This window comes from Aulostomus chinensis, chromosome 11, assembly GCF_037954235.1.
Source record: "Aulostomus chinensis isolate RoL2024-O1b breed Wild chromosome 11, RoL_Achi_v1.0, whole genome shotgun sequence".
Classification (NCBI taxonomy): Eukaryota; Metazoa; Chordata; class Actinopteri; order Syngnathiformes; family Aulostomidae; genus Aulostomus; species Aulostomus chinensis.
Genome location: NC_141330.1, coordinates 26,207,854 through 26,235,686, shown reverse-complemented (window position 1 = coordinate 26,235,686; position 27,833 = coordinate 26,207,854).

Sequence of the window (27,833 nt, the reverse complement as noted above, 5' to 3'; positions counted from 1 at the left end):
TCATTGATTCCTTTTTAATAATTTGATCGGGACGCAGATGACATCAGAGTGCCATTATTTTCACATCTGGTGGGCAAAATCGAACCTTCTGTCGGATCAAACTTGGCTGACAAACCCATCCTGGTGTGTGCCATAGCTGAGCAGGCAGATCCAATGAAGACGAGAGACGAGACCAGATTAAGGAGATCTTGCACTTCTTGGAACAAGTACTATTACTTCCATTTATTTATTTATTTATTTGGTCAATTTCCAGCTTTACACTCTCAAACTTCCACTGAAGCCTTGCTGGGACGAGGGATCTTTGAGTTGAGAGCCGATGCACAGAAGTTCCTCCTCCTCTGCGCTCAGGTCAGTAAATTCAGTCGGCTGGGAGTTGTTTTCATGTATAAGTATTTATTGATTTTTACTGAAATATGTTTAAGGAGGCCAGATTCTACAGAGGCAGCACTGTGTCGCTGTCCATCAAAAACACAAACCTGAGACGCACCTTCAGACAAACTAGCAGCAACAAATTCCATATTTGAGACCAACATTTATCTTCCAAAAGGGATTGAATGATACAGAATATTAGCATCTGAGTCCGTGTTGATGTGGTGGGAGGACAAGCTGCAGGGACGGACCGTCTTACAGGCATTTTGTCAGTTCTACACACACTGTGTTATATATTTCAAAACCATCAACCAAATGGAATTCCTCCCAAAACATTTACAGAGATGTATTTTCAATCCTCTACACTGTAGACAGTACACAGTATTTGTTGGAGCTCCTGGACTTCACAGTTCCTGTAAGTGAGCAGAAGGTTTCCCAAAGGCATTTGCTTACTTGGAGACTTTGTACTATTCAGATATTTCATGTATTTAAAGGTCACAAAACCACGATTTTAAAATGCTGCATTACCAGTTAATCACCCATTTCCTCGCTGGATTAAATTAAATCCAGTATAATTTGTCTCGTTGACCACAGTCCCAGTCTGTACTGTTCTCGCTCACTCACTGTCTTTCACCGTATCAGTGCTGTATTTAGTTGCTGCTAATGCAAAGGAGAACTACTACGACCGCTACTTCATTCTGAAACCACTCCGAACTCACTGGAACAACAGCGACGTAGTTCTGTGAGTGAGAGCTGAGTCGTCGAGCGGTGATGAAAACACGATTTAGACATGCTGTCAAGGCAGTTTTGGTGCAGCCTGGACCCCTGTCATCAATAAGAACACTTAAGCACCGCTGCAGTCGTTATTTTAATTTAATTAACTTATTTGTTTATAGACAGGACGAATCGGTGAACAGCTCTGACATCCATGGAGATGTGCCGGAGCTAGCAGCATTAGCCAGGAGGCTCATTCTACTACACAGCCCACCGCGCAACATGGCCTCACAGCCCATGAGAGCAGTCACTGCATATAATCAAAACTGTTGGAGAAACCACACCGGTGGTCCCCTGGGCCCTGGTCCAGAGGAGCTGCCCTGCCCTCTGGACGCTGATACGACACATTCAGTCTCACACATGGTGAAGTATTGAGTGTTGAGAGTATTGTAAGAGCGACAGCAGGGAGGGGGAGGAGGGTGAGACGGCTGAATCAGCTTTTATCAAGTGCCTTGAGTCACGTGCTAATAGTGTGTGGAGAAGAATCGGCTGAGCCAACTGGATGCATGGAAGGGGGGGCAGCAGAGGAGGGTAGGCCTGCAACAGCTGATCGTCAGCTGGGAGCAGAGTGGCCAGCTGGACTTTATGGCCTGCCTGAACTAACTCTCTGCTCCACGTACTGGACGAGAGAACAGAGGGCAGAGTTTCCATCCATTTTCATCCTGTTAAGGGTCACGGGGGGGTCTGTCTATATGTGCTGACCCTGCCGTGGACTGGCGATCCGTCTAGGGGGAACTCCGCCTCTCACCATCAAGGCTGCTGGGATAGGCTCCACCCCCCCACCCCACCCCAACACATAGAGACAGACAACCATTGGCTCTCCCAGCCACGCCTACAGTCAATTTAGAGTCTGGATTAACCTGGTCCCTCTTGATGTCTTTGGACTGTGGAGGAAGCTGGAGTACCAGAGAGAACCCAGCAGGAACAGGGAGAACATGCAGACTCACCCAGAAAGACCCTGTGCTGCAGCCGGGGCTCCACCCACAACCTTCTTGCTGGGGGGCCACCGTGCTGACCGCTGCTCCTCCGTGCCGCCCAGGCAGATTTTAAGGACCCTAATATCAACCGCTGTGTCTAAACTCTCCCAGAGACTTTGGTCTTCAAAGATCTTGGGAAGCTCAGCTGTTAAATCAGCTCTCTGGGACTGTTCTTCCAGTTTTGTCGCTTCAGCGGAAACCCAGAAATACCAACAAATGAGAGCGGCACATAACCCTTCCACATGTCACAGTAGCAAAAGAAGCAGGGGAACCCTCATTATTGGTCAGGTAATCACTTTCCCCCCCAAGTACAGCAAACCAGATGGTCGTGGGTGTATTTTTCACCATGCCTGTTCTTTATTTGTTGATGGGCAAAGAATAATAAAAACAATGTGTAATAACTTTCATCATAACGTGAATATTCCATCTGAAGAATCAGACTTGATGCGCAAGGGACTCAGTGAGAGCTGCCAGTTTTCCTCCCAACAGAAACACACAAATAAGATGGTAAAACAGAAATTGATCTGTTTTTTTGTTTTGTTTTTACAGCATGAGTGTAAAATGAAGCAGTCTTGATATGACAATGTTATATATCCATTTTGGCTCTGTTCAGTAGTAAAGTGGATCCCTCCAGAACGGAGCAGCATTGAAGTATAAAGTAGCATTAAAAGGAAATTGCCTGTAAAATCAGTAAAATCTCTTTTGGACCAGAATCCAAGATGCCTGCCTGGCAGAGCCACCGCATGGTGGAGTTGTGTAGCTCCTCCCCCTCCTCCTCCCTTAGTGTTGTGTTGCACGTCCAGATGTGTCCGTCACTTCCAGACGTGACGGACACATCTGGAAACAGTGTAGAGCATTCAAGTGGTGCAGACCACCACCCGTAAGTCATGTCAGCTCATGTCTGTTGTGGGGAGGGATGGAGAAGAGGAGGAGCTAGTATATGATGGACACACCCACACGCACACACACACACACACACACACACACACACACACACACACACACTACCTTCTTGCAAATCAGATACCACATCAATCTTTTTTATTTTATGGGATGAGAGCAAATAATCCTCTGTCTATGTTGGCTCATGTTTCCTTCATCTGCTCTCTGAATAGAAGTCCAAGCGTTGTGTGAGGACCTTGGACAGAAGGAGAACATGGAGGCAGTCAGGGCCCCATTGCCTTGAACGCCAAAATAAAACACTAAATAAATGATAGATTTCATTTCAGCTTAAAATGATGTTTTTTGGTAAATTTGAACTTCTTCCAGATATAAAAAATAAAAATGAACTCAACCTACCGAAATCTGGCCATCTCTGATCTTCAAGTGGTTTTTTTGAATGATGGTGAAAACATCCACGAACAAACCCACTGCCCTTACGCATGCCTGCCAGATATGGTGCTCAGCCCCGATTCTCCTCTCAAATGAAACAAATTGGAGACATCGCGAACCAGTCGGAGAGCAGTCGTCCAGCCGGACGGATGAATCATGTTCTAAAAAATGTTGTGTTTGTTTTTAACTATTATGTTTTGCCACAAACCTGACAAGCATCATTAACACTGAGAGCAGTTTTCTTCAGACACCTCAGCTGCGCCGTAGCACTGTGCACTTATTGGAGGAGGGACAGTGTTTACAGGCATGCGACTCATGCGTGGCGTCTCCCGTGCTCGGAAGAGCGTCCCAAAGACGTCAGCTTGCATCCACAATGCATGTTGCTTTTTTTAAACTCAGTGATTGTGTCCAACTACAGCAACGCTAAAAAAACCTCCATTTAGATTCATTATACCGAAAACAAGAGCGCAGCTCAACACCCTACCAACAGAAACACACTCCAGGCCGGCCTCCTGGCAGATGAACATTGCACCTGATTTTGATTCTCTTTGTTTTTCATTTAGTCTTTTTAGATTACGTTTATGGAGTTTAGAAAAGTAGACAGTGTATACACTCCCTCTGTCTCTCCATCACACACACACACACACACATAATTTCCACATTTCTGGTATTAAAAGTGAGGCAAATCTTCAACCTGCGTTCCTTTAACAGCCATCAGGGGGCGATCAGGTGTCCTGGTTCATCTGGTTTCCTTGTCCCGTTGTTGACATTAGCAAACCTCCCGAAGTCACGTGACTAAAAACCTGCTAATCAGTGGCAAAGGCTAACCTGCTAACTCCTGAAGGCTGAGAGCATCAGTGACGTCATGCTGAGCGATGGCTGTCGATGCTGTAGGATGGAGCACGGCAGTTGTATGACGTTCGTGTGTGTTTCCGTGCGTCTGTGTCAGGTGTGTGTAACAATGCATCAGGCAGCTTGTGAGCGTCAGCTGTGCTTAGATAATTACAATCTTCTCAGCTCTGCGTCTGCATGCCAAGCATTCCTGCATTAATGACTATGTCCTGATCAAACAGTCTGACTATTGTAAAAACCTGCTATTAAACATGGAGTCTGTTAAAACGCTGCATCACTGCTACTGCCGTCGTCTCAACTCACTGGCATCACGGAGCACTGGAACGAGCTAACACGCCTTCACGAGCAGTCGTTAGTGGATACAGTCAAGTCATGCATCATTAGCTTGCAGGGGAAATTAAACATGGATGCTCTTTCTTTCAGAACCTCACGCTGTGAAGCCCCCACCAACATGAAACTACGCGTTTCTTAATCATCCCGACAGCGCGGTGCTGCATCGGGGGAAGGAACATATACGACTCAGAGTCCTGCTGGCTCTGATGTGCTGTGATATTTGGTTGAAATGCTAAAAACAAGGTGAGAACACATCAGGTTGATGAGAGGACCTAAACGTGTCAGTGTCTCCATAAATACTTGTATTCTTCAAGTGATGGATCTGTTTTTCTATTTTCCTACTAAACCCTCTGTTTCTTAACCCTGACAGCTTCAGTGCAACAATCAGTTGAACTGAAAGAACCTCAAGCAGGCTAACATTTCATTAAAAGTCATGGGCCACCGCTCAAGTTCTCCGAGTAGGAGTGAACAGTAAGCTCCATTTTTGTTGAAACACCATTGATGGTTTCATCTCTCGACAGAACACCATCCATCCATTGTCTTCCGCTTATTCCTGTTAAGGGTTGCGGGGGGGTGGAGCCTATCCCAGCGGCTATGGGCGAGAGGCGGGGTTCACCCTGGACAGGTCGCCAGTCCATCAAAGGGCCAACACATAGAGACAGACAACCATTGGCTCTCACAGCCACGCCTACGGTCAATTTAGAGTGTGGATTAACCTGGTCCCTCTTGATGTCTTTGGACTGTGGAGGAAGCTGGAGTACCAGAGAGAACCCAGCAGGAACAGGGAGAACATGGAGACTCACACAGAAAGACCCCGTGCTGTGGAGGGTAGGCCTGCAACAGCTGATCGTCAGCTGGGAGCAGAGTGGCCAGCTGGACTTTATGGCCTGCCTGAACTAACTCTCTGCTCCACGTACTGGACGAGAGAACAGAGGGCAGAGTTTCCATCCATTTTCATCCTGTTAAGGGTCACGGGGGGGTCTGTCTATATGTGCTGACCCTGCCGTGGACTGGCGATCCGTCTAGGGGGAACTCCGCCTCTCACCATCAAGGCTGCTGGGATAGGTTCCACCCCCCCACCCCACCCCAACACATAGAGACAGACAACCATTGGCTCTCCCAGCCACGCCTACGGTCAATTTAGAGTCTGGATTAACCTGGTCCCTCTTGATGTCTTTGGACTGTGGAGGAAGCTGGAGTACCAGAGAGAACCCAGCAGGAACAGGGAGAACATGCAGACTCACCCAGAAAGACCTTATGCTCCAGCCGGGGCTCCACCCACAACCTTCTTGCTGGGGGGCCACAGTGCTGACCACTGCTCCTCCGTGCCGCCCCTGGACAGAACACATTCCAGCATATTTCATCAGAAGCTGCATGTTGTTGTTTGTATTTCGATTGGTTGCCGACCCTCGAGAAGGCACAGCTTGCCACCCTACGGCTACACTGTCCTGTACCTGGTACGGACATAAACACAACCTTCTCACCTGTATGGAAACATTAAAAACACCACTTTTGTCAAGAAAAACATCGTTTGATGAACTGTAAGTGGAGACACTGAGTGAAATGTGCAGGACTGAGTAGTCAAACCAGTGGCATGATTTTTGAAAACCATTAATCATGCGCCCACATAGAGGAACTGCTAATATGAAAGTGATTATCGTTGTCTCTCTGTCTCCGTCCCTCTGTTTTTCTTCTCTCTCACTGCCACCAGTCGAAGCTGATGGCCGCCCACGTAGAATCTGGGTCTGCTTGATGTTTCTGCCCGTTTTCGGCTCAGAATTTCTTGCTGATGGGGAATTGTTGGGTCTCTTTAAAGTAAATGCATTTAAAGAGACCTGCTCTGTGTGTGAGCTGCCATCAATCAAGCGCCTGGACACACATCTATCTCTCCTTTCCATGAGCTGACATTGACTCTTTCAACAGCAAAAACAAACACTTTTTTCATAGGCATGGACAAATGCCCCGGGGCAGCCATCCTGTGGTTGTTGGTCATAATGTTCTCATTCAGTATTTGATTCCAAAAATTGTCTTTTAGTTTGTGGAAAAACAAAAGAGTGGAGAAAAGAAAAGGCCCAGGCTGAAAAGGTAATACCAGAATGGTCCTTGAAGATGTTGCTGATGTTTTTCAAGCAGGATCTACTGAGTGTCGGACACTGGATCCTAGCCAGGATGGCGAGTTGAACTCCCTCTGTGCATCGTCTCTCAGTCTGCTTGGAAGCGCGAACACATTCTCCCTGCTCATCTTCCGTTAAGCTCCAGCCTCTGGGATGCTGATCATCTTCAGTCTGTCTTTCCAGCCCATTCTGGAACATCAGCCTGTTCCTCCTCACCGGCTGGCTCCCTCTCATGGACGAAGGTCAAAGGTCGACTCAGTGGTCGCCATAGTTTCGATTACGCAATGTCAATTTTTTTACTCTGGCTGCTCTTTGTGCTCCAACTGGATTTAGTTATTTCCATGTGGCCGTCAAAAAGACATCTAGATTATGACACAGTGGTTACTTCTCTCACATGCAGTGTTACCTCATGTGATTCTCTCAACGATATAGATGTATAAACGGCAGCCGAGAACATGGAGGAATGCATTTATATCAACCGTTTTCCTCTGTCCTTATTTCACAGCCAATAATGCAGAGAGGGAGAGGGAGAGAGAGGGAGCGAGGCTTCCTCAGGATCACGCTGGGTGCTGCCTTCATTCTACCAGGACAGACTCACGATGATGTCTCTTAAACCTGTCGCAGTATTTCAGTCCTGTACGATCAGAGTTCAAGCTTTGTTCTTCAATGTGTCCGATCTGTGTCTGCTTACTGTTAAAAACACATGCAAACTGGCCAGCGTGTGTGCGCATGCACACACACACAAACACACACACACACACACACACACACACACACATGGAGTCACACAGATGTTTAGTCAACAACTTCCCATTTTTGGCAGTCTGGTTTCCACTCTTCACACTGACCTGCCAATCCTCGTCTCATAGGGAACCTCCTCTTTGGCTTTGACAGACTATGTAATTATGTCAAAGATGCTTTAAGCCTGCTTCACAAGATGCCTCTAAAACATTTACACTCAGCAAAGGTACATATTAGTGTCCCACACCTTGCAACACACACACACACACACATTACACTCACATAAACTTTACAGTAAACCTCAGCCTCGAGCCAGCGCTGCTGGACCTGCATCCTGTCATCCTCCCCACGGCAGGCAGGCTCAAACACACTTGGAAAGGCTGTGACGATGTTCCAGGGAGCATTCCCCAAATTCTGCATTTATGGGAATGTTTGATGTGCTGGTCCACAAGGAGCAATCTGTTAACCCCACATCTGTATACAGAGACCCGACTGTTATTCTTAGTTCCGCAAAGTTGGTTTATCAAAAAGCGTGTGTGTACATGAGTGTGTGTGAGCCTATGTGCACCTGCTCCTCTGCGCATACACTGCAGGAAGAATTCTCCACATATCAACATTAAAGTGAAAGAGTATATTTCCTCCACATGCTTCAGTGGCTGTCAGGGTAAACATCAACAGGGCACATTTCCTGTACATTAAAGGTGGAACACTGACGTGGACCTCATGGCTCAGGGCGAACTTCCCTCCTCCGTCTTTAAAAAAACCTGCTTCACAGCTGAGCTTCAAAGGAAGACGTGCTGAGTGGAGCTGAACCGAGTCCAATGTGCTTTCAGTCAGGGCCACATTCTGGTCACTCAGCCCTGTTCATCGATCTAAAACTAAAACGCAAGGTCTGCTCCTGCCTCACATTTGCACCTCAACTAAGAGTCAAGTCAAACGGTTTCACCCTCGGCATCAGCCGGGAAATTAACACTGCTGTCTTTAGTTCTTACAGCCGCGTGCAACAAGGCATTCTGTTGTTTTGTTTTCTTTGGCCTCCCCAGCAGTCTTGTCAGCGGCTGTCCTCACATCTTCTGTGCCCTGAAATATTACTCTGTCCCCGAGGATTTGGTCTCTTCCTGCACAGCTGGCACAGCGCGGGGAGATGCCAGGAGAGTAAAGCCCTCAAGGTTTCACAGAGATCCTATGATGTCATGCGACCCTGTTGAGCATCACTGAATGGCCGTGAGAGGTTTCGTGATGTGCAGTTGGTACGTCCTGTAATTCTCTCCACCTGAGAGAAATGGAGCCGGAATCAAGACAGGGGGACTCTCAGCACTGCTGGACGGCCTTGGACGCGGTGTTACCACACAGGAACTACAAGTACACATACAGGACCCCCCCCCCCCCCATTATATCTAGATCCACATCTGAAACCATCACTGACAAGACGTACGGAGTCCTGGAGTGGACAGAGAGGGAGAAAAATGCTTTTGTGGGCAATGGGGAAACACATGTATTTTAAAGCCACAAAATAAAACTTTTTCCCTCGATGGAAGTGGCCCCTCGTGGCCAGTGACTCACAAAATGAAGTAACAAGTTACATTTAATTACTTCAGAAAAAGTTTTTTTCTTTTCTGAACGACCCACTAAACCTTGAGGTGTGGCTACAGGGGTTTGGAACTACAGCCCACGTGGAAGTACTTCCAAAAGTATTCAGCTCAAACAAGAAATATAAAATGGATCCCCCCCAAAATATAAGCGGTTCTTCCTTGGGGGATGCTACACCCCTCCACCAAGTTTGGCAATAATCAGCCTGGTATTTTTGGCTTTACATTGCAAACAGACAAATGGCGCCGAACATATAACCTCCTTGGTGGAGGTAATAAGTTCCATTTGCTGCAGCCATTGTGCTCCAATATTTGGAAAAGTGAGAGAGAGCTGCAGATTAATTCAAGCACTATTGCCCTAGAAATGTACAAACTCAAACGTTGGAGCGATAGAAGTGAAAATTGGGCTCACATGGTAATTATTTGTCATCGTTAAGTCATTTATCATGTGGTAAGTTGCATGCTGTTGTGTGTTGCATGCTCTTACAACAGTGCAAAGCCCAGTAGATGCACTGATGAATGTATGATCATTTTCTTTCGTACATGAGACTTTGAAAGCAGACTCATCAGAAGCCAGTGAGCAGTACATAGAAGTTTTAATGAGGCTCAGCGTGAGCAGCCAAGCGGCCGCACCATACCGCCAGTCTCTTACACTTCATGACAAACATCTGGGACGTGTTTCTGCAGCTTCAGCATCTTGTTTTGCTTTTGGATGCTGGAAAGCACAACTGTTTTATTTGGTAAAGCTCAGTGGAGGAAATGTTTGTGTCTTGGTGGGTTTGCACTCTGCCAGACCTCATCAATGCTCGCAGCAAGAACATAAAAATAACAGCAATTAATTATGGGAATCGAGATCTCCCTCAAAAAAGGTTTGCATTTCATGGGCTTGCCGGACTGTGGATGCTGCTGATCCTGCAACACGGAGCGATCCTGACTGAAGCAAGCCTACGACGTGAGACTCAAGCCTGTGATTTACTGCCTGACTGTGCATTTTAAATATAGATCGCCGAGCAGACGTGAACCAGTGGGCATAGATGCCACACAGATGAATTATGGGATTGAAAGGCCACAGCGTAGCCACTCATCTGCTTCCCATGTCTCTTGGAGAGCCAGTAAAGAAAGAAGGGCAAAATTGTTGGCAAGCACAATAACTTTTAACTGTCTCCATCAATTACTGCGCTGGACTTGGATGATGTTGTTTGCCACTACAAATGCTATTTTTGCTTCTTGCCACTTTGCATTTTTTCCACACCATATCTGCCAAATGCTAAGACAAACAAACAACTGAGCTCAGAAAGTCTCCGTATGGCTCACAAATGACTGAGTGATCACTTCGACATCACATCTGACAAAATCTGAGAATGATTAAGCTCTGCAAGTCTGTGATCGTAAATCTTGTGTTTATTTACTGAGAAGTATCGCTTGGTAGGTTGATCTCATTCCAGCAGTATTAGAACATTTTCAAGGAAATAGAAAATCAGAAGATGAATCACTGGCGCCGCGGACGAGGGAACTGTTTGTCCCCCCCCCCAGTATTCATGGTATTCAGGTAGAACATTAGTGATAATGTCCTTTATGTCATTTTAATGCCTCCATTTATCCTCCTCATAGGGAATATTTGAGGTTCACATTTCAGGGCACAGTATACAAATACCTCGTGCTCCCCTCTGGCTTGCCTCTGAGCCCGAGGGTGTTTGTAAAATGCATCGCAGCAGCCATAGCTCTGCTCGGGAGTGTGGTGTCCGCCTGGCCACATATCTGGACGACTGACACTGCCAACAAGTGGTGAAGGAATAAAAAAAAGCTGTTTCCATTTTGATCTGGAGGTGCCCTGATGAGAAGAGAGCATTTCTTGTTATATTTTAGTTGTATAAACAGAAGGCTAAGCTGAGATTGAAAGGAAGCTGATGTGAAAACTAGCCTATTATAGCACACACACAAAAACGCACACGCACACACATTGAGAACCCATTCTGGCGCAGCTGAGACAAATCTCTCTAAGTTTGGCCATCTCAGTGTCTCCTGCAGCAGCAACAGTTTTCACAGTGAAATATCCGAACATCAACATCATAAGTATTGAAATACAAACTGTGTGTTTCAATTTTTGGAAAAATTGGATGGCTGGACAGCAGAGGAGAGGTTCTCGAGGGGTCTGTGGAGTTTCTGGCCGTATTCACTCGGTGAATGTAGGTCAGTCATTTGTGAGTGGAGGTGCAAATCCAAGCTGACATGGTTGACCTGCCAGCTTGGATTCCCCACCAACATTTCAAGCTAACTTTCAAGTCTAAAAAGATTTAGTATGTCGTACTTTGAAGCTGGATCCTGGCTGATGGTTGATTTAAAAGCAAAACAATGTCAAGTATGTACATCTGGACTCATGCTACGATTCAGCCTGTGACTCAGCAGCATCTCCCTGTGTAGGACGTGTTCAAATCATGCTTTTGATTGCAACTCGTGAAATTGTTGTTTTTATGTTGCTCAGCTGACGTGAGAGTTTTCTGGTTTTTTGGTTTTTTGTTTTTTTTTTGGAAGATCTGTGATAAAACCCGCAGCAGCATTTTGAGGAATCTTTCTTTCATGAAAGGGATGGTAACGGACAGATTTTGTGCTTGTGGTGAAACCAAACGGCCTCTAAACTGAGTGATTTGAACACTGCGGTACACACACACACTCACACGCACATTCACTCTCTTTCTCTCTCTCTCTCACACACACACTCACACACACACACACACACACACACACACACACACACACACACACACACACACACACAAAGAAAAACCCAACCCCCTTCACTTTAATATTACCTGGTGTCATGTCTCCTCCACTTCACATTTTGTTTCACACACTTCTCCTCTCATTTCCTGTTTTATTTTGTAGTCATTCACCTCCCCTCTCTTTCCAGACTCCTACTTCCTGCCTCATGTGTCTGCTCTCATTCGATGTGCTTCGCCTGTGTTCCATTATCCTGCCTCCATCTGTGTATTTAGTCTCTGTTTCCTCACCTCCATGCCAGCTCATCTTTGTCCCTCGTGTCAAACCTTCCAGCAGTTATTCTTCACATTAGTCTCTACTGTTTTTTTCCATCCTTTTTTCCCGGCTCGTTTTTGTTTTTCTGCGTTGTTTTTTTAAATTCATTTTTTAATTTTTTACCTGGCCTCAGCCTTGCCCTTGCCTGTCCTGCAGGCGTCTAGCTATTCTCCAGTAAAGACCTCCATCTGAAGTGTTGTCCTCATTCGTATGCACCAATCTTGACTCGTGGCACCTGACGTACACCACGAGACTCTTCATGCTTGAATTGTTTTTATGCAATACAGCCTCAGCTCAATGGGGGACAAAGGAACTTAGTTTAAGCTGCAAATACTGCATGGAGTATTTTCAGGTCAACTTTGAGTCTCAGTGGACATGCAGACGAGCCAAAAATGAAGAAATCCCTCCAAGGTGTTCCTGAGATTCTGCGGTTATGGGACAGTTACCCTGAAACTGTAGTCCCTCCAGCTCACGGCCGTCACGGCGCAGAAGCACACAAAAGTCATGAGACATGAGAAGATGGATGGTTGCGTGCGACCATGACACGATCTCTTCACCCACGTCGCAAAACTAGCTTTACTGACTAGGAAGGTCTTTGTTGCTCGGTGTGAACTCAAGGTCAGCCTCCTTCCTCGACGAGTGCCGTAGGACGTGACTGGTTGCTTTTCAGGAATTCATCACATCACATGTTTTTCCAGGGAAATGGAGTTAATGCTTGCAAAAGAGTTTGTTTTGCTTTTGCAGACAATGTGAATAATTTTTTTTCATTGTTCCATTTGTTCCTGTGAGAATCTCTGAAACACTGCAGAACTCTTCCTCTATTTTTGATTTTTTGGCTGGAATAAACTTGAACGTCGAAAGGTGTTTTGTCAGAGTTCTGACAGACTGTGGAGTCTGTGCCAGCAAAAACACGCTAACAGGTTCGAGGGAGCTAGATAATAGGGCGTTAGCATCTCCGTAGCATCTCTGAGGTGCGTGACGACATTCCTGGCCTTTCGGTGTTGAAATAATTAGCCTCTCAGCCCGGGATGATCAGCGGACCCTCCTCTCACCTCCCAGGGTCTCCATGCACACACAACGTTACAGCCACCACACATCTGGATGCCGCACTGTAACATCATTTCAACAATCGTTTCCTAACAGAACCTTTCCGATCACTAACATGGGCTCTCTTGTCTGTCTGCCTGAGTGTCACATACATGCTTTGACTCTGCTACTCCTGTTAATATAGAAAAGCTGCCTTCATTGATTTCCATGGCAACCAGCTCATGAGCATTAACCCATCGACACCCCACATAACAACTGGGAGATTATCGACCCTAATGTGTATGACAAAGTTACAGGAGTGTGTGTGTGTGAGTGTGTGTGCCTGTGCTACAGTGTTTATCCCCACATATGCCCTAATTGTGATCTCTACAGTAGAATGTGTGTGTTTTGGTGTGCACGCGTCGTTTCCAAGCAGCAGCGAAGCAAGGCGGAGGCTGACGTCAAGCGCTGTCCTTGGGTCTGGATGTGTTTACTGCTGTGTGAAGTGTCTGCTCTGGCCAACAGTCATGCAGCCCCTGAGTTTGGAAAATGCTGCTGCGCGTGTGCGAGGCCACGCTGACATGCCAAGCAAGTAAAACACACGCTGCCACCAGCCTTGTAGGGTATTGCAGGGACACTTGGGGCGCGTGCATGAATAGAAACACACAAAGCCATCAACACACACGCATTCATATCCCACACCATCAACTGGAGTGTTAGACACACAGTCGTAAACATCTAATAACCACGGGGGCTTTGTTTATATGCTGATTATTAGGAGAGAGGAGGCTGCTGCAGCTCTCTGGTTTATTGATGACAGGACTGGGTGGCAGAACAAGCTAGTGGGCTTTTTGTAACTTCATTTTCTTGGTATTTACCCACACTATTTTGTCACACTACAAATCAAATCTCACGCTCCCTTGTTCCGCTTTAGTACCTCCGGGTGACGTGACTGGAGAGATTGTAAATCGCGTCTGTTGTGAGGCCTCTCTACAGATCTATAAGAACACACAAAAAAGCACCGCACAACACAAAATCATATCCCCAGCAGCAAATACCAAGCTGTCAACTTTGTGACACTCGCAGCTCTCAGGCAGGTGCTGAATCGTTTTTGTAGACGGCGGTTATAGTAAGTGACTTCCTGTAGCCGCTGTTTCTCTGTCACTGCAGTTTATTCTGCGTTTACCATGTGTTGTTCTGACTATTTGAGACCGCCCTCTTTCATCTTACATAACATTGCTGCCTGGTGAAAAACACGCATGTCTAATGTGAGCTTTTCAAGCGAAGTAGCCCCTGGCTAAGCCTGCTGGCATTGTAGGTTTTAGGGTGGATTTGTTTTAGGGCCCATGAAGGGACGGAATATTCCCCCGCAATAACGTTTCATGTGATAATTTCTGGCTTTCACCTGTAATTAATTTAAGGTTTGGTCTAAATAATTTGAAAATAACACTAGAAAATGGTCCCTTTGTAACTCAGTATTGAACAAGACAACCATTATTACATTACAAAAATATCTGGTCTTGCTACGCCTGTCAGCTTTTCCATCCCAGGAAACCAGCTTACAGTTATTACAGGGGGAACTTTACCCTTTCAAATGTCAGGTGTTGACCCATTTTTCTCACGTCTATCCAACAATTCCTTTTTTAATTAACTAAATATACAGTTGCCCCCAACAAAGTTTACTGGCAAGCTGGCTAATTTAGCTAACATGAGCTCTTTACGGGGCAGAACAGCAGAGCACTGGTCGTCACTGTGGCCCCCCAGCAAGAAGGTTGTGGGTGGAGTCCCGGCTGCAGCACGGGGTCTTTCTGGGTGAGTCTCCATGTTCTCCCTGTTCCTGCTGGGTTCTCTCTGGTACTCCAGCTTCCTCCACAGTCCAAAGACATCAAGAGGGACCAGGTTAATCCAGACTCTAAATTGACCGTAGGCGTGGCTGGGAGAGCCAATGGTTGTCTGTCTACATGTGTTGGCCCTGCCATGGACTGGTGACCTGTCCAGGGTGAACCCTCACTCACCTGAAGGCTGCTGGGATAGGCTCCACCCCTGCAGAAAATGGATGGATGGAGCTCTTTGCGTTGGTCTCCAGCTGTACATGTTGTGCTATAATCCCTCATGACTAATTGTAGAAGACAAAATGAAGATGTATTGTTTTATTCTAATGAGCTCGTATCGGAAAGTGTGAGGTCTGACTCCTGTTAAACTCTGACATAAGACTGAATACTTGCTTTTATACTTGGAATAAACAAGGCAGAGATAAGATGTCAGCTTCATCATTCGTATGTCCAAACAGTGGAGTTCTCGTGTAATGAAGAGTAATAACACACTAAGGTTGGGTAACCCAGAGAGCCAGAAATTATTGGCCCTTGCAAAATGCTACATGCTAACACTTGCAGCTAACAGAGCAAACATTTGGTGCGTTCCAACGAGGTTGTGTTGATTGTATACAGAAGAGTTTGAAAGCTCAGACTTCCTGGGTGTCATGGGTTGCACACTATGATACAGAAATACTGCACAACACACGAATGAGAAAAAAACTTAAACAGAAAGCCAGTTTAGAGAGTTTAGCATCTCAGGAAGATGCTGTCTAGTAACCGTTTGGTGGCTTCTAATCAGAACTCTGTTGCCTCAAACGTCACGTCCGCAATGTCCCATGTCGAACGCACAAGCACAGGACTCAGGCCGACAGCAGCTTGTGTCTTGTGAAATGTTAAGGCGCCGGTGAAGATCCACACACGCCCCCTGACTTCCATCCCTTCTTCTCTGCTGATGGAGGGAAGTCACAGTAACCGCAGGGTGAGGAGGTTTTCCACACTCCACGCTGCTCCGGGAGACTCTGGAGTCGTTTAAGAGGTTTGGGTTTTGTAATGGCACTTTCTGGTCAAATGAAAGTGGTCTTACTGGATACATATAGAGCTGAAATTCTATGGATGCTGAACGCTAGCCTTCTAATTTTACACATTTTTGTGTTGGCATGCTATGAGGGCATTACTATCAAAAGGTTACATGAGAACATTGCGCATAGCAGGAGTCTTTTCATGGTTGTTTGCTCAGTTTTGGAGCCTTGAAGCCAGAAGAATGAATGGTTTGGTTTGTGAAAAACCACAATCTATGATTTTCAATATTTTCAGGCTGTCATTGTTTAACACACTGTATGAATACATTGTTAATACATAACAAGTTAATAAGTTCATTTCTTGCCTGCATGTTACGCGTAGCCTCAGTCTCATCGAACCCAAATGCATGAAACAGCGGCTGCAGGCAAAATCTTGAAGGAATTACAATATCATGACTAAACCAAGGTACCAAATGGAACTCACAAACTAGATAACTAAACCTGGTGAACTCAACAAACCTGAACTGAAGAGACACCAGGCGTGCCAAACTGAGCAGAACAGGAGATCTGATGACAACTGAAACTGATCACAGGAATTAAATACAACAGAGCAAACCACGCAATAAGAAACAGGTGGTAACATGAGCGAAGGAGGGCAACTGATTAGAGGAGAGACAACAGCAACAGGGTTGGCCTGGGAGGCAGATGCAGGGCAGGTGTGGGGAAAGAACAGGCAGAGCTACGGGAAAACAGGAGGGACATACAGAGCTGGAAGGAAGGAAAGACGAAGAGACCAGTCAAAATGGAAAGAAGCAGGCCGAATTGACAATTAGACTTCACTGCTCAACTTAAAGTCTTGCTTTTGCTGTTGCTCAGACTTCAGAATGCAGCCCACTTCCTGTTCAAATCACAGCTATGGCTGCACAGGACAGCATTTCCCTCCGGGGGAGTTAGGGAGAGGAAAGCCGGTCCTTTTCTCCGTCCAAATCAGATGTGCCCTTGATTTGCCAAGTGCAATCACCTCAATGCAACAGCAAAAAGAAAACACCATTGCCCCCTTCCCTCCATCCATCCTTTCATCCCTCCATCCATTGAGTAAACTTGTTTTCACTTTCTGTCCTGTTGCTCTTTATCTCCCAGCACCTTTTCTCCTAAACCTCCTCCACCCTTTCATTCTTTCCCGGCCTCTCCTTCTCGTTATTTTTAACACTGTGTGCTCCTGTTAATTACTCGGTCGGTTCATGGTGTTGCGTGGCCTTTGCTGTTTACTATGAATGATCCATTAAGAGACCTGTTGCCTTTGCACCCTCTCAGTCCACAGAGGCTGATGAATCACACTCTCAAAGTGGCTACATTGTGGCAAATCAGACGCTAGTAAACGCTAAATTTCGGCAGTGACTCATACGTGATTCCTTCTCTATGTTCCACACACAACCCAGACTAAACACACGCACAGACGGAGAGTTTGAGGAAACCTGGGAAACTCTCCCTTCCTGTTTACTGTTATTGTGCCCAGAGGGGTTTCCATGATTCTCGTACGGCCATAGAACAACTGCCACATGAGAAGGCAGCATGATCTACACCTGGACATCTCAGCATAATTAAACGCTGCCAACATCCAGTGAGGCAGGAGGTTTCAGTCTGGCTGAGGGTCCATTCAGCACGCAATCATAAGGCCAAAAACCACTGTATTCCTGGGCAGGAATCATTTCACATTTATATGTGAAATGAAATCGTTCCTCTGGTCCTGAATACACAAATCAAATGACTTTTTGATCAGCGCTGAGTTTAGAGTGGATTGAAAGGAAATCAAATTTAGCAAATGACAGTATTTTACTGCTTAGCAGGTAAAGTATGCACAACATTGTCCACTTGAGGGAGATCAATTCTAGGTTTCATGGTTTATTTGGTGGGAAGTGAGCCGCAGGTCTGTTACTATGGCTGTCATGATTTCTGACTAGACGCTGACCTGGCATCATCCTACAGGCTGGCCTGCAGGCCTCAGCTGGACTCTTGATGGCAGTTCCTCAGTGCCCTGAGAGCCCGGCTGCCGAGTCGCTAATGGGCCTCACTCTTACCATCACCTCATCCCGCAGCTTCTGGGAAAACCTGGTCACAGAAAAAGTGTTACAAATCCCTGCAAAGATTTTATTCATTCTCTCCTCATGACACACACACACACACATTGAGTGGCAGGTCGTGCTTTCGTCCCTTGCATCCCATCTCTCTGTCTATCTATGGACATTCTGAGAAATAACGCCATTTTCACATGGCGTTTCTCTTGGTGGAGGTGATGCACATCAGGAGCAACGACAGCTTCAGGACAGTGACAGTCACCAGGGGAAGTGGGGATCGAACTAGCCACCCATCAATTACTAGACAGCCACTCTACCTCAGGGCCATGCAGTACAATTGTGTAGAATTTAATATATGACACATAGCATCAATATCTGTTAACACCAGAAGTGGAAAAAGTACTCAATCATTACTCAATCAGAACTCCAGCAGTAAAAGTAGTAGTACTGATTCAACCTATTTACTCAAGTGAAAGTGAAGCAGTACAGACCGTTAAATGTGACTATAATAGAGAGCCCAGTGTGCAGTGCATCTTGGGATAAATGGAAATGGTGGCTTGTGGTTGCTCTGCTCCGCCTGCAGTGTTGGCTGCTTCACTTTCATCCGTGTCGTCAGTCATGTTGATGGTGCTGCTGCTCTCCTGACACATCCTCTTCTCTACCACACCAGAAGCGGCTCCTCGGAGGTCCCGTGTCCCTGACTCGTCACCCTTCGTCTTCAAGCTGCTTAATGTTTCCTTCCTGCTTCCTCTGTACTGGCGAGTGGGGGCCGATCCTCTTGCGTGTTCAGATCCCACCACACTTATTTTGTGTTCAGTTGAAGAGTATCATTTTCCTTTCTGTGTGGTAAATATGAGGCCAATGCCAGCAGCTGTTTTTTAATGTGTGTAGTAGAAATACTGTGGTAGTACAAGGATGGATAAGAACTGCCCCCCCCAACTCTCTGACAGTCTTTGTCCAGTAGCAAAGCATTTCTCTTCTCGTGAAAACCGTCCTTCTGTTTCCTTTGAACGGGGGACATGCAAGTGTTTAACATGATTCTAACTATGGCCTTCATATTTTTTCAGCTCACAAACGTGAAAGAAAGTATCTTTATAATGATATGTCCACAACGCTAAAAGGTAACAATGTGCAATGTTTTTAATGTGTCTTGTGTCATTATGTGAGAAACAACACAGCAGAAGACTGGTATCTCTCAATGACAAAGGGAGTAATCCAACAGTTGGAGTCTGGACTGGATTTGGTTTTGTGTGCATGCAAATGAATGAAGAGAATTTTATATAATTCCATGTGAAAGAAGACCCAGTGACCTTTCTTGACAACAATGCAGCTGGCCCATTGGGAACAGATGGCCAAGTAAGTACAAAGAGATTGTCAAACAAAAAGAAAATGAACATATTTGTGCAGACAATTTGACCTCTGCATGATCAGTCTTGCTGTTCTGCTCATGCATTAGTTCCTTCTTACCTCTCTGCCTTGTCTCTACATGCCACATAGCTAGACTTGTGTATTTACTGTGGAAAAGAGTCTCATTCACCCCTTTTTCCTCCTGATATCCTCTTAAAATGCAGACAGCTGCACTCCAGCACCTCAGGGTCTGAGCTCAGCTCTAAGCATGGCCCTTTTAACCCTCTGAGTGTGCCCTTCCGTTAACAATTGACACCCCTATCTTTATCTCTTTATCAGCCTATGCGCAGGAGTCATGTGCCTGCTTCAACACTAGCCAGAGTTCCAGTGTCACTCAATGACTTGCAGAGGTCTCTAGAGCAGCTCCATGCAAGCTGCAACTGGCTCCTTCTAACTCAAACAAAACTCAAAGATTTATGAGCTGGATATATGCTACTTTTGTGTCTGAGGGGATGTTTCGGAGAATTCTGTGCTGTGATGCACTGACAGTCAGCTGTTCTAGAGGCTTTGGGCAGAATAGAGTTCATCATCCATCTTGTCTTCTGGCAGCAGCCACATGGAAATCTGCATCTGCCCCAGAGGCTCTCCTGGGTTCACTGTGTTTTCTTGGGGTCCACAGACAGCTGCCGTCATGCGTGTGGATGTTCGTCTTTCCTCGCCTCCTCTATCATCGGTGCTGTGGGAAGGCTGACGCGTGATTACACTATGGAAGAAATTAGATTATTCGTCTTCCAGCATGTGTTTACTTCTGCCAGAGCTACTGGATGATGTCACGTTATCGTTGAAGCTATTAACGTTCTCACACGGTATGAGGAAGACTGTACATGTGCTGTTTTCCATATCACTGTCCAAATAACAGAAATAACATTGTGTGCTGGAATATGTAAATGACGTAATCTCAGGGGGAAGGTGTGAAAATAGAAGTGCAGTTTCTTGGTCTTTCACTGAGCTGTGAAGTGACCGCTGTGCTGACCTGGAAAAGCTAAATGACCACATTCCCGTCCTGGAAGTTCGTCCCACACAGTAAGGACCTCTTCATACAGGACTTAAGCTCCACGTCCCGTGAGCTTCACCTCACTGACTCCATCTCAAATACTCCCATACTTCAGACGCAACATCTCACGTCATGACATCGCCGCCTGACCACTGACACAAATAACATGACCTGGAGTCGTGTCGGCCTCGAGCCATAAATTTGATGAGTTCAAGCACAAAATTGTCATCATGACGCTAAATCGTACACCATGTGAATTCGCTTGGACTCGAGCCTTGTGTCTCAGGAGACATAATACACTCCACATCATCAAAATGTTAAGAAATGATGCCATAGTCACGATGTGGCCAAGTGATTCAATGGGGACACTTTGAATCACTCCACCAACTCAAAATTCACGTGTTGAAGAACCAAAGAAACAAAGGAACCATCCTGACGGTCTTCAAACAAGGACACAAGGAATATGCTGCCAAACATGAGGTAACGGTTCACCTGCGTGACTTCAACATAAAGGGCAAGAAAACAACTGAACTGAAACATGCAACATGCACAAAATCCCAGACAGGAAGGGAACAACTTCCATCTTAGTTGTAGAGAGCACAGCTGCCACGGGGTAGAAGGAGAAGCTTGGACTTGGCCAGCCACCAGGGAAAATGGAGGAGAGGTTGAGGAATAACCTTTGGGAATATTTCTCGGAAGTCGTGACAGAGGTTGATTATGTCAGCACTTGATAGGAGAAAGTGGTTCCATCTTCTGTTTTTGGTGCGGTTGCTCTTTTTTGAAAAGGCCAAGGAAAACCAAGCAAGCAGGGGAACTTCATTGAGAAACTGGGGGAACCTGCATCAACTCCTACCTCAACATGAGGGTCTTCTCTGGAGACCCACGATGAGAACCTCTCTCTCGATCTGAGCTTGATTTTTGCAATAAGCATCTCTCTGTTGACTTTAAACTTTTGAGGCAGTGTTGCATTTAAGACTAGCAAACCAAAATTCCAGACTTCTGACAGACGATCCTGCTTAGACTTGACGAGTGACTGATATGAGATAAGAAACTGGAGATGAACAGATCCAGTGGGTGTGTCTGACCCACCTGCCGGCTCGTTGTTAATAGAATAATAAGTCTGATTTAATCTGTCTTGATATAAACGTGTTAGGGAGTAAGCCGAGCCAGGCAGGTCCTTATTTGAGCTAACGCTGATGCTGTAGGTCATGCAGTGTTCAGCACATGGATTCGTGCACACATTCAACCGCATCCTCCTTTACTTCCCTGATATTTGAAGACGTTGCTCCATCCCGACTGTCCTCTCCTGCATTTCGGTGTTGGTTAGATTTCCATATTTGCTTTTGTCTTGTGAAAGTTGAGAAAACTTTACCAAGTGAATCTCTTGACTTGCACCCCCGTGGTGGTGTAGGGTGCTTCCCAGGTTTGTGAGGCTACTGTTGCTGCTCCAGACGTGTCCCTGTGTCCGCGTGACTGTCGGTGTGTTTGACAGGCACGACCCTACTTTTCTGTTCCTGATCACGGCGAGATGCCATAGTACTGGACTCTCTTGGTCTTTTCATAAAAGCGCATGTTTTTTGGCTTTATTAATGGTCGTTAATCGTTTGCAAATGTTCTGAGAATCAGTTATAATGCCCCTTGAACAGTAACCATGGTGATGGGGCACAAACATGCAGCTATTAGTCCTTCACGTGTGACTCCAGAATCTGGTAATACTTTAAAATAAGGTGGTCACCCTGGAACTTACCCTCACTAATCCAGTAACATCATTAATATTGATGATGTGTGTTGATGGGCAGATGAACGTCCAACAAACCAGGAGAGCTGGAAGGAAAGAAGGTACAAAACTCAGCTGGATCCATAAGTTGTTGGCTGAATCATTTTCTCTTTTCTCTTAAATGGAGACAAAGCTCGATTCCCACATGGCACCACATTGCAGCGCCGCATCTGTTGAACACATAATTAATCCAACAAGAGCCGGTGAGTGTGGCGTATTCATCGTCTCTGCTCAGCTCTCCTGGTGAGCTGGACAGAAACACGAGTGTTATCTGATCATCCACACACGTGTGATATATTAAGTTGCGGTGATTTTGTTATTGGATTGGTGAAGGTACATCCCTGTGTGACAAATGAACGTGTGTGGCGTTCATTTGAAGAGGCACTTGATTTGTTTACTGCACGTGTGATCAAATGGTTTTGAAAGGAAGCAGGGAAAAACACTGGTTGATCATTTATTTTAAGCCATTATTAATGCCACATAAATATGTAATGTATTCCTAATGAAATAGATGAAACACTGATTTCTGCCGCCCCTGACTTGTTGGTACAGGTAGTATTGGTACTACTTTCTAACTGCCCCGTAGGATGTAGTATCACTGCACTTGAGGTAAATAAAAAGGGTCAGTAATGATGAGGTGGTCGTGACATAATGAGTAGTTACTGCTTAGTAATATCCAGTCTTGTGTGCTTCCAGCTGACTTCCTGGAGTGACAGCAGAAAATAGGCCGTCTGATTGGCTACACCTGTAGAGGGTGTGGCCTAAAGTTTAAAGAAGGCTGTTTCTCTCTGGTGGTTTAATGGCTGGCCCACAAACTGGTGAAATCTGGTTTGGTGTTTTCTTTGTGTAACACACACACACACACACACACACACACACACACACACACACACACAGACACACACACAATCTAAATTGCTGCTATTTAAAATTCTTTTCCTTCATTTGAACTTAAGTTCAGAGATTTCTTCACTTCATTGCGGGGGACCATTGCAGCCCCACAGGCAGGTTATTACTGAGACCAGCGAATCATTAACAAATGATTCAGTCACGAACAATCAAATGTTTCCATTTGTAGCCGCAGCTGTAAACATGTTTTTTTTTACGGACAACATAAGTAACTCACAATCCATCTGCCATCATCTGGTCATGATCTCATTTTTATTTCTCGAGTGGCTGTTAGGACCATAAACTGTGGACAGAAACAAACAGACGTGTCTAGCAACTGTCTGGCAGATGAACGGTTGAATTAACAGTGTGTGCATATTCATAGATGGGCGGATCAGTCAGTGAGGGCGATGCCACACTAAGATCTTCAATTAGGTGACTGTTTTTTGGGGTCTAGATGTCTCCGGAGGAGAGCTTCATTCATTTTATTATACAGCAATTGATACGGAACTGCTGTGACTCATGTCTCGGGCCCCCCGGGACCGAATCGCTAAGTCTTTGAATGCTGCAGAAACCAGCTAGCTGCTAACTCTGCGTGTCAGCCGCGTGGAGCTGAGCCTCCAGCAGACAGTCTGCTCTTCGAGGTGAAGTCACCCGTTTGCTGTTGCCGCCAACAGTTGACGAGAGCAGTGTGACTGACCCAAAGTTGTCAGTGACCAGAAAAACCAAAATAAAGCGTTGAAAGACGCTAATGTGAAGTTGAGTCAATTCTCCTTCTCTCGTGTTCTTCATCAAGAATGACCCCTTTTCAGTTTTTAAAGCCGCCAACAGTTGACGAGAGCAGTGAGACTGACCCAAAGTTGTCAGTGACCAGAAAAACCAAAATAAAGCGTTGAAAGACGCTAATGTGAAGTTGAGTCAATTCTCCTTCTCTCGTGTTCTTCATCAAGAATGACCCCTTTTCAGTTTTTAAAGCTAACGGATGTATCAAGAATCTAATTTTGAATCTAATTTATCAAACAAAAGCCAAGTATAGAAGAAGAGACTTACACCAGTCAGAGCAAAGGGCCAACATTTTGACTGTGTCTCTTCATCAGGGGCCAGGACTGGTGAGCAGCACTCCCTTTGAAACAATACACAGTAAATGAATAATACAAAAATACTTAAGACAGATGAAATTAGATATGACCAAAAATCAAATTGAATGAAACAATCTTCCACAAATAAGTCAATGAAATGCATACATCATCTTCTAGTGCACAGTTCTCATGACTTCAGAGGAGCAAAGACAGAACAGATGACAGCACTGATGCACTTAAGAGGTCGTTAGACCAGGACGCAGACTGACGTAGAAAAGTTGGGAAGCGTTTCTACGCTGGCGTGCGTCACTTCTCTGAGGGTATCCTGGCCGCTGTCACTGAGTCGATGTAAGCTGAGGACAACATGGACACAACAATAAAGCAAATTACCACAACTAATCCCACAAAAGTGAGAGTGAGGAAGCAAAGTCAGGGGATGCTTTGAACTCTTAATTGCTTTCACAACACTGTCATTCTGAATCTGTCACATTGTGCCGACACAGAATCCACTGGCTTTCCCCAAAACCTCCAGTTCCCTTCAGCACTGCAGAGCTCTCGCTAAGCTTCAGTTTTTAGTGCCAGGATTACGCAATCGTTCAGTCAGAAAGTACCTGATGGAGACCCAAGAAACTGTCGTGAATGACCAATCGTGATCAATAATGTTGCTCGTTTTGGAAGTGACCCGTTGGCCGGGTCCCGCTGTCAGATGTGTGCAATAAAGCAAGATACACCATAGCATTCGGCAGTTCCCATGTTTTGTGTTATGTCTCCATGAACTCATTCCATGTTTAGCAGAATTTGATCTGCATGTCTGAAGGTTTGCGATGGGAGCCAGTGATCCTGTGTTGCTTGGCTAAATGTAGGTGATGGTGCTTCCTGTTATGGGAAGGGACATGCTGGCGCAGTCCCAAGGCAGGGTCACTGTGATCGCAGCTAATCAGAAGCAGAGCGAGATTCCTCACCTATCTGGACGCCAAACACACGAGGAAGTCAAACACAGGAGGGAGGAGGGCGGCGGCGGGCTGAGGATGGATACAATAAAACAGGTCGTTGCAAAGATTGGCATGAAGAGGACAAGAAAAGCGAGGCATCGATCTCTTTATTGTTTCAGCTGGGGAGAGTCCGCAGCCAGAGCTCTGTGGTGGGGCTAAGTGTCTACAATTATAGCATCATATCATGAGCACTTTATGCGCGGTTACACATGTCAGAAGAGATGAATATAGTGTAGCATCCATCCCCACTGCGTTTTATGTCTCTGTTTTTATTGCAGGTATTGTCACTGCGCTGGGAGGCAGTCTGTCGACGCCTGCTCTCCCTCCCGGAGAGCAGAGCCCAGTGACGGCTGCCCAGCTCCATCGCTTCAAAAACACATATGAAGTGCGTCTGTGAACTTGAGACATGGTGCAGCCAAAATGGAGGAAGTTTGCTCCAAGGAAAATGTGCAGTCTAATATCTCGAAAGGCCAAATATTGACTTTTGTCATGACTTTTTTTTTTTGTCCAGCTCAGTTCAATCTCACTTCTTTTGATGTTCTCAAACACTGGAAGTGCACTCATATGCTGTTAACATCTGAGTGCTCGCTGATGCCATTTCCACAGTCTCTGGTTTTTCTGAGAACCAACTGGAATCAGTGGGCCTGTTTGCTGGCAGACGCAGACGTGCAGCACGACCTTCTTCACGGACTGGAACCACAGAGAACGCTTGTTTGATCCTTGACATGGCCGTTACAAGCTGACAGCGGTTAACAGTGAACCCTCTCCCTCCCCGGTGAGACCATCCATTGCTCGCAAGCTCAAGTGTTGAGCTCTGCAGCTACGTATGGATCCCCTGCTATGTAAAACCGCTATGAGAGGGCGGCGCACTCGCCTTGATGGACAGGCTCCTTCAGCCAGTCACCTTAATATAATGAGATGCCATCACATGCCAAAACCAGACAGAAGAATGGTGTAAATCTCTGGCGTTATTGAGTCTATTTATGTAAAAACTGCATGACGGACACCATTTCCTCCCACTCTGATTGGTCATCAACTATGAAAACCAATCAGGAGCTTCATTACTGTTGGGTGGCAGAAGAGCACTGACAGGGTTTGGCTGATTGTAACTTTCTAAATTTATCTTGGTGGTTTTAGTCAGGGGGCAGTCCAGAGCTAGCTTCAGGACTCAACCCCTACCCTGAGGTGACACCGGGCTAGCATAGCAGGGCTCAGAGGCACAGGCCTCCGTTCCCCTGCTGACCATGTCCAAGTGTCCTTGAGTGGGATACTGATCCCCTAATTCCTCCTGATGAGAAGGTCAGTGCCTTGCCTGGCAGCCTCCACCATCCCTGTGTGAGTGAGCAACACTGAGAAGCTCCTCAAGAGCCACTAAGGTACAGGAGGAATAGCGCTTTTCTAAAACAGTCTATTTACCGCTTTGCCTTTCAACAGAATTCCTGTAATCTCTCTCCGTGCCTCAACGCTTGAGCAGTGGAGGAGCTCCACGGCTGGATCCCAGATAAACAGCAACAGTCACATGAGGGCCTCAGTGTGAAGTGGATCGGCCCATGACCCAGACCGGGACTGTAACTCAGATACAATGACCTCATGAGGCACAGGAGAGAGGGCCGGTTCACAGGCAAAACAAACCCCAGGCAGCACAGCTGAAGCAGGACAAGTCTGCTATCTGGAAACAGCTTGGAGAGCAGTGATAAACACACACACACACACACACACACACACACATATATATATATATATATATATATATATATATATATATATGATAGTGATGTCAGCTGCTGCGCCTGATTAAAAGACATTTTCACCACTTTAGCCTGGTAAGCTACTGAGGATCAGGTATATTATTGTGTGTTCAAAACATGCTAAATGATCGGGGGGTTGTGGCTGTGTGGTGAACTGCCAGGTCACTGCTCAGAGGAAGGACCTGCGGTTACTTTCCGTCGCTCATGTATGGAGCTGGAGTTGGGAAAGCGCCTCAGCTCAGCTTAACAGTCCTACAAGTACTTTGCTGGTGGCCGTAGCGAAGCCCAGACAGACAGATGAAAGAGACTGAAGACAGCTGCAGTGACGAGCTCAGAGGTTCCCCACAACTCACAGACTGTTTCAGCTTGATACAAACACAAAAGTCTGTTTCTCTGAAGGGCCGATGGAATTTGTGTTTTCTCTTCCAGTAAAAAGAAATCAAATGTTTCATGACTCATCCTGCCGTCAGGGGTGCGTTTTAATTTTGTCAAACAAAGCTGTTGTTGGACCCTCCCCCCATCCAACAACGCATGCGCTTCGTCCCCAAAAGGCATTTTCCTGTAAACTAACATTGTGAAAGAAGCGGCTGTGAAACAATGGATGAATCCCTTTGAGTATCATGAGAACCTGGAAAAAATTACATGTCATCACATCAGGATCCATTTGGTTTGATTGCAGTTGGAAAGTGTGAAGAGGTGCAAGATTTAATTAGTAACCCAGATTTGTTAGAAAAGAGCTAAAAAGAAGTAGCCAGCCGGGCAAGCACAGGCGTTCGTTGCACAAACTCTGTCATTTGTCATAATTGTCCGGAACCAGAACCCGATGCTCCTGAACTCCTCCACCACCCCAGACGCCACTAGCACCACTCTTAGCTAGCACATAGCTAGAGCGTGGTCCAA